Source organism: Odocoileus virginianus, chromosome 22 (genome assembly GCF_023699985.2).
Source record: "Odocoileus virginianus isolate 20LAN1187 ecotype Illinois chromosome 22, Ovbor_1.2, whole genome shotgun sequence".
Classification (NCBI taxonomy): domain Eukaryota; kingdom Metazoa; phylum Chordata; class Mammalia; order Artiodactyla; family Cervidae; genus Odocoileus; species Odocoileus virginianus.
Window position 1 is genome coordinate 5,185,088 of NC_069695.1, and position 6,000 is coordinate 5,191,087.

Consider the following 6,000-nt stretch of genomic DNA (forward strand, 5'->3'; position numbering starts at 1 on the left):
TCCCTCTTCCCCAGCCTGCATCTCACCCAGGCAGGATTAACCACCCCTTTTCAGCATTCTCACAACATGTCACCAGTCACCCTATCTGGTCTGATTTACCCTGCATTGAGGTCCGGCCAGTTGGGAGTATGCCTGACCCTTCCACATGACTATCTGATCCTTGTATGTTGGAAGAAGGTCATATCTTGTAAAGCCTCCATACAGGAATGCCGTCAAATGATGACATGGTTTGGCATTTGAGGCCAGAGGGAGCCGAGCTCCCTGCAGAGAGCCTAGCTGACTAACACGCCCTCAAGCTCCCCCTCCAGTCTTTCAAGAGCATCCACCCTGGAAGACTCTGCCCACACTCTGAGATAAGCAGAATAAATACAGTAGCAGGTCACCCGCCCCCGCCCCCCCCCCCCCAACCAAGCCTCCCAGGCATGAGGAGTCATTTTCAACCCACCTGGGGCTTCTGCCAGCACTTTATCTCTGTCACCCATATCTCACCCAAGCACGGGCAAACAAAACCACGGTGCTTTATCAGGAGTTGTAATTCCTTACATCTCTCTTATCACCTAAGATTACCCAGTCCGACCAGAGCTTAGGGATCTCTGAGGAGGATAACAGGACCTTCTGGTAGCAAGTGGTCTTATCACCTTCACAGCACTGGAAGGCTTGGGGGAGGTTTCATTTTCACCCTGGTATTTTTGCTGATCGGCTCGCAACTTTTCTAAAAGGCCTGGCTTTAGAACACAGTTTAATTGCAGTTAGGAAGCTTCTTGCCTCAAAATTCTATGGCCTTTGAGTCTGAAGCAAGTAAATACCAATCGCTGTGATTTCATCAGGGTTTCCTATGTTTCAGACTCCAACAAGACTTCATTTCATCTTCACAACTGCCCTGTGAGAAAGAGAGCCTTGCCGTCTTATAATGAGGAATCTGTGGCTCAGGGCAGGGAAACGGTTCCTCCAAAATCACACAGCCTTTAGGCGCTGACGCATGAATTTGAAGGCAGGTGTTCAAAGCCAGCTTTCCACACTTGCTTGCTAAGAGGCAGTGTCACGTGGCGGTTGGATACTGGCTTGTAGAACCTGGCTACCTGAGTTTGAATCTTGACCCTGCTACATGCTAGCTGTGTGACTTTGGATAAGTTACTTAACTTCTCTGTGCCTCATTCTTTATCTGTATGTGGGGTTAATTATAGCCTCTATTTCATAGAGTTGGGGAAATAAAATATTCATGTGTATATATGTATTTCTGTGTACACTTGGGTCAATTTCTATACCTATTAACAATTTTATGTCCATGGTAACTGCTGTCTCTGAAACTAGACAAAGGAGACCTGAACAATTACCCAATGACTCAAAAATTACATGTAAGGAAGAGGAGAAAGATATGAGAACACTGTTTACTTGTTTTACTGTCTTTGTTTTTTTCTTCTGTTTTTCCTTTTTCTGGAAGTACATCTATCTCCCTTTTTGCCTTGTGAATAGACTTCTTTTGACTTTCCACTCTAGAGTGCTCTTTACACCGAAAAAAAAAATGTTAACATATACAGTAATGTGTATAAAATAGATAACTCATGAGAACCTGCTGTATCACACAGGGAACTCTGTTCAATGCTCAACAGTGACCTAAGTGGGAAGGAAATCTAAAAAAGAGGGGATATATGTATATTATAACTAATTCCCTTCGCTGGACAGCAGAAACTCACACAACACTGTAAAGTAATTATACCCCAGTTTAAAAAATGTTACAACAAACTGAAATGTAATTATTTACTCATTCACATACCTTTCTCCTTTATCTCCCTTCCTCACATTCACATATATAAAGACACATAAAGGCACACACACATGCACGCACACACATGCACACACATACACACACTTGCCTTTTGTTGGCATCTGAGCTTAGGCTATTCCACTCCCACAAGGGTGTGTGTGTGTGTGTGTGTGTGTGTGTGTGAGACCGAAAATAATTCCTCACTTGTTTTTCACCCATGCAGTAGCTTGCCTTTCAAGAAATTAAACATCTGTCTCACTCACAAACTCCTCCACTCTCAGGGTTGGGAGGGATCATAAAAGTTACCTAGTCGAACCACCGTTCTGATGTTTGACTCACCTCTTACAATGTCGTGGCTAAGAGACAAAATAGCCTATTTGTGAGTATTCCTAATGACAGGAAGCTCACTACTTCCTCAGGCAGCCAGTACCCTTCTTCCCATCTTGTTAAATTCCATAGTCAAAGATAGCACTGATCCTAAAAAATAACTTTTCTAAAGAATCTGAAAAAGAATAGATATATGTATATGTTTAGCTGAAGAAAAAAATAACTTTTATAAAAGGCAATTTAGCAATATGAATTAATATTAAAAATGTGCATACTGACTCAGAAATCTCACTTGTGAGAATTTATCCAAGAGATTTTTGTTCAGCAGATAATCTTCTAATTATGAATGGAAGTGATGGGTACATAAGCAGAAGAAATGAGTATCACTTGGGTTCTTGAAAGACAAGATACATTTTCATTTGCACTCAACAAGTGTCTTATCCCTTCTCCTTGCTAGAGTTAATCCCTTAGTGCCTTGGATCTCATCCTTTTTAGCACCATGAGATCCTTTTTCTTTCAACACCAGGTACTCTCTCTGCCCCAATCTCACTCATTGTTCTACTTCTGTACACTGTTGTTCAAAGGTGTTGCTAGCCCGCTCCGGCCTTGACCCACCCCGCTCACTTGTAACCCTGAAGAGCACAGGTGAAAGCCAAGGTCAAGCTGCATCAGGAGAAAGAATACACCTGCCATGAGCTCAAGTCATCCACCGTCTCACAGAGTACCCAGGTTTTACCATGGACTAGCATTGCTTTCGTCTCTCCATCTATAAAAAGCTCCACATGCAGGAGTTCGCAGCTTGAGCAATGGAAACAAGGAATGTTTGCTGAAACCAATTAGTTGGCAGTTGTTTAATAGCACATCTGCCTAAGGCAGCATTAATGACTGAGGCAAACAAAACTTGACCAAAATTTTTTAATGAAGATCTAGAAAATAATATGTTCATAAGATGCTTTGCAAAGCCCTAACATATCCGTGAGAATCAATATGCAATACGAGTATCCAAGACTGTGTATATGTCCAGGGCTGTGTGGTGCCCATGAAAGGCTTGACACAGCCTAAACTCTCACCTCTTGCTAACCTTGAGGCTCTGTGCAAGCTGGAAGTAAAGGCTCAGGCAGAGTTGTAAACTGCCTGCCTGAACATTATAAGGCACACCCAACACTCATACGGAGCTGCTCAATAAAGTCTGAAAAACTTACTAGAACCAGGCATTTAAGGAATCTCTATACAGACATCAGTTGACTACTAATTTTATCAAGCAGAGACTTCAGTGGCCACAGTGTAAAAGAATACAGACTTTAAAAAATAAAATAAAATAAAAAAGAATACAGACTTACGGAATTAATTCAGGAAACCTACTTTAAAAAGGTAACAAAAACAAACACCAAGAACAAAACATACTGGACTGGGTGTTAATATGATTTCCAGAGTTGCCACAGTATTTTATATATCCAAGTTTCAACAAAAAATTATAAGACATGTAAAGAAATAGGAAAGTATGGCCCATATGCAGGAACTTACATTCAAAGGAAATAATTAAAGAACACTGGTAAAGATAACTGCATAGGTAAATATGAAAAACAATATTGAGATACTTTTTGCTTGCAACTATTTTTCTACTATGTGATTTAAAAAACAACTGCATAAAGCAGTAATAATAAATCTATGTTGATAGCATATAATATATAAGAATATAATTCATATTGTATTTGACAATATTGACAATATTAAGTACCATGCTAAACCATCCCTTGTATGACAATGTTAACACAAAGAAGGATGGAGGGAACAGACTCTATACAACTGCAAAGATTTTGTATACTACTGAAATAAAATAGGTATTTACTAATCCAGTATAGACTGTTAACAGATGTTAATCTCCAAGGCGACCAAAACAAGAAACAAGGGAATTAAAATGGTACACTAGAAAATATGCATTTAACATAAGTCAGTAATAAAAGAATAAATTAACAAAAATGCATAATAAAAAAAGAAAATAGCAAAATGGCAGACATAACCCTAACTTATCAATAATTACATTAAATATACATGGATTAAACACTCCAGCCAAAAAGCAGAAACTGGCAAAATTGATTTTTAATAATCAAGCTATATGATACCTATAAGAGACACAATTTAGATTTAAGGACACACATAAATTGAAATATGTGAAACATATTTGAGACATAATTGAGATAAGAAACAGATGATTCAGCAATAATGATTTGAGATTTTAACAGCCCACATTTAACAACAGATAGAAAAACTATACTAAAGATAATCAAGGAAATAAAAGACTTGGAAAATACTATATATTTATCACTGAAACACCCATACAGAAAAGAATAAAGATCTCAAGTAAATAACCTATGCTTCCCCCTTAAAAAGACTAGAAAAAGAAGCGTAAAACCAATCTGCATCATCCAGAACAATTCACACGGTCATTTTTTGTGAAATGGGACCCTATAGCTAAGGAAGATAACTATGCCAGATTTTCCAGATAGGAGGGTTATCTTTGACCTAGAAAATATCTATATTTATTTCCTGGATGAGAATTCACAGGAATCCCCTAATCAGCAGACTGGGACCAGTTATAGAACCCTGACTCTCACCTGTAGGGTAAGGGAATTAGAGAAAGTGAGTTTGGAGAAAGAATGAGACCCGCACTTTCCAGGAACAGATCATCTTTAATGAGGCAGGAAGGGGCAGCAGTCAGATTAGCAAGCTGCTGCACTAACCCAAGAAAAGAGTAAGTATATATAGGCATATATGTGGAAATCTACTGTCTTAAGGGGGCCTGTTCTTCTCCAAGGTTGTTCGGATTAGTTATCTCTTAAATGGCTGGGGCAAGGAATTCTGGAGATCGGCCAGAGGCTGGGACCAGCTGGGAACTGGGCGTAATCAACCTTAATGTCCACTTTTTTCTCTGGGTGAGACAGTTATTTGTTTTGCATAGAACGGTGGGGAGGACCCAGGGGGAGTTTTAACTCCAGGCTATTTTGACCCGTGTGACTTCCCTTCATCAGCCACCCCAGGAATGCAGACATTGTCACATTGCCCATCATATTAGAGGCCCTGGGGTGGGAAGGCCTAGGTTATCCAAGAGGTCCGGATGTTACTGGGGTCCCTAGGGCTCATCAGAGATGATCATCTTCTACTTCTCAGCCACAGCTGACCCGATAACCAGTCTCCTGGGGAAAGGGAAGAAATTTGTCTATTCCGGGCCAGGTTGCATCTTTTCAGCAGTTGGAATTGTCCACTCTCATTCTCTAATCAATTTATCTAACCAATGCAATCAACCACTCAGCCCAAACCTCCTACTGAACCGAGTTTCCTAGTGGGCGATTGCTGAAGTGAGAAGGAGCAGGTCATAGCTAAAATCCCTAGAGAACTGACTTGCTTCATATGCTGACAAAGCCACGGCTTCACATAGAACTACAACTGCCCTTTCAAAAATCCAATAAATGTGCCTTAGTACTCACATTTCAGAGCGTACTGTGGTTGGAATATGCCTTTGAAATCTATGGTGAAAGGTTTGTGATTGCTGGAGATGATACACTCACTCCATTGTTCCCCTCCCAAGACTGAGCCATTCATGAAAGAGGAGCGGGTAAAGGACATGGGTCTTTCTGCAGAACAGTGCACAGCTCCTCAAAAACTCTGCTCTTGGGACCCTCTCGGAAAGCCCTGAAGGAAAAAAGTCACAATTGGGAGTGAGGTCATGAGCTCATGTCATTCATTACCTGTGCTATTATTACATATTATTGCTTGCAAGTGTGCTGCTGTCCCGGCAAAAAGAAACAGCTTGCTCTCTGCGATGCTGTGTTGTCTTTGAGATGACCTGAGTCATCAAACACCCACAGTCCTAGGGGAGTGCAGATGAGAGTTTGTGGTTGTTGGCTGCT

The 6,000-nt window shown here is 40.6% G+C and overlaps 1 long non-coding RNA gene across 1 annotated transcript in view; it reads right to left on the reverse strand.

Moving 5' to 3' along the window:
* The window catches only part of LOC110148591 (uncharacterized), a 103,500-nt gene extending 97,748 nt beyond the window's left edge, over positions 1-5,752 (reverse strand). The window contains exons 1-2 of the long non-coding RNA XR_011482667.1: positions 5,578-5,752; positions 2,105-2,267 (exon numbers count right to left, since the gene is read on the reverse strand). This is a non-coding gene — a long non-coding RNA (uncharacterized lncRNA). The remainder of the gene's footprint in view (positions 1-2,104; positions 2,268-5,577) is intronic.
* Between the last annotated feature and the right edge of the window lie 248 nt (positions 5,753-6,000).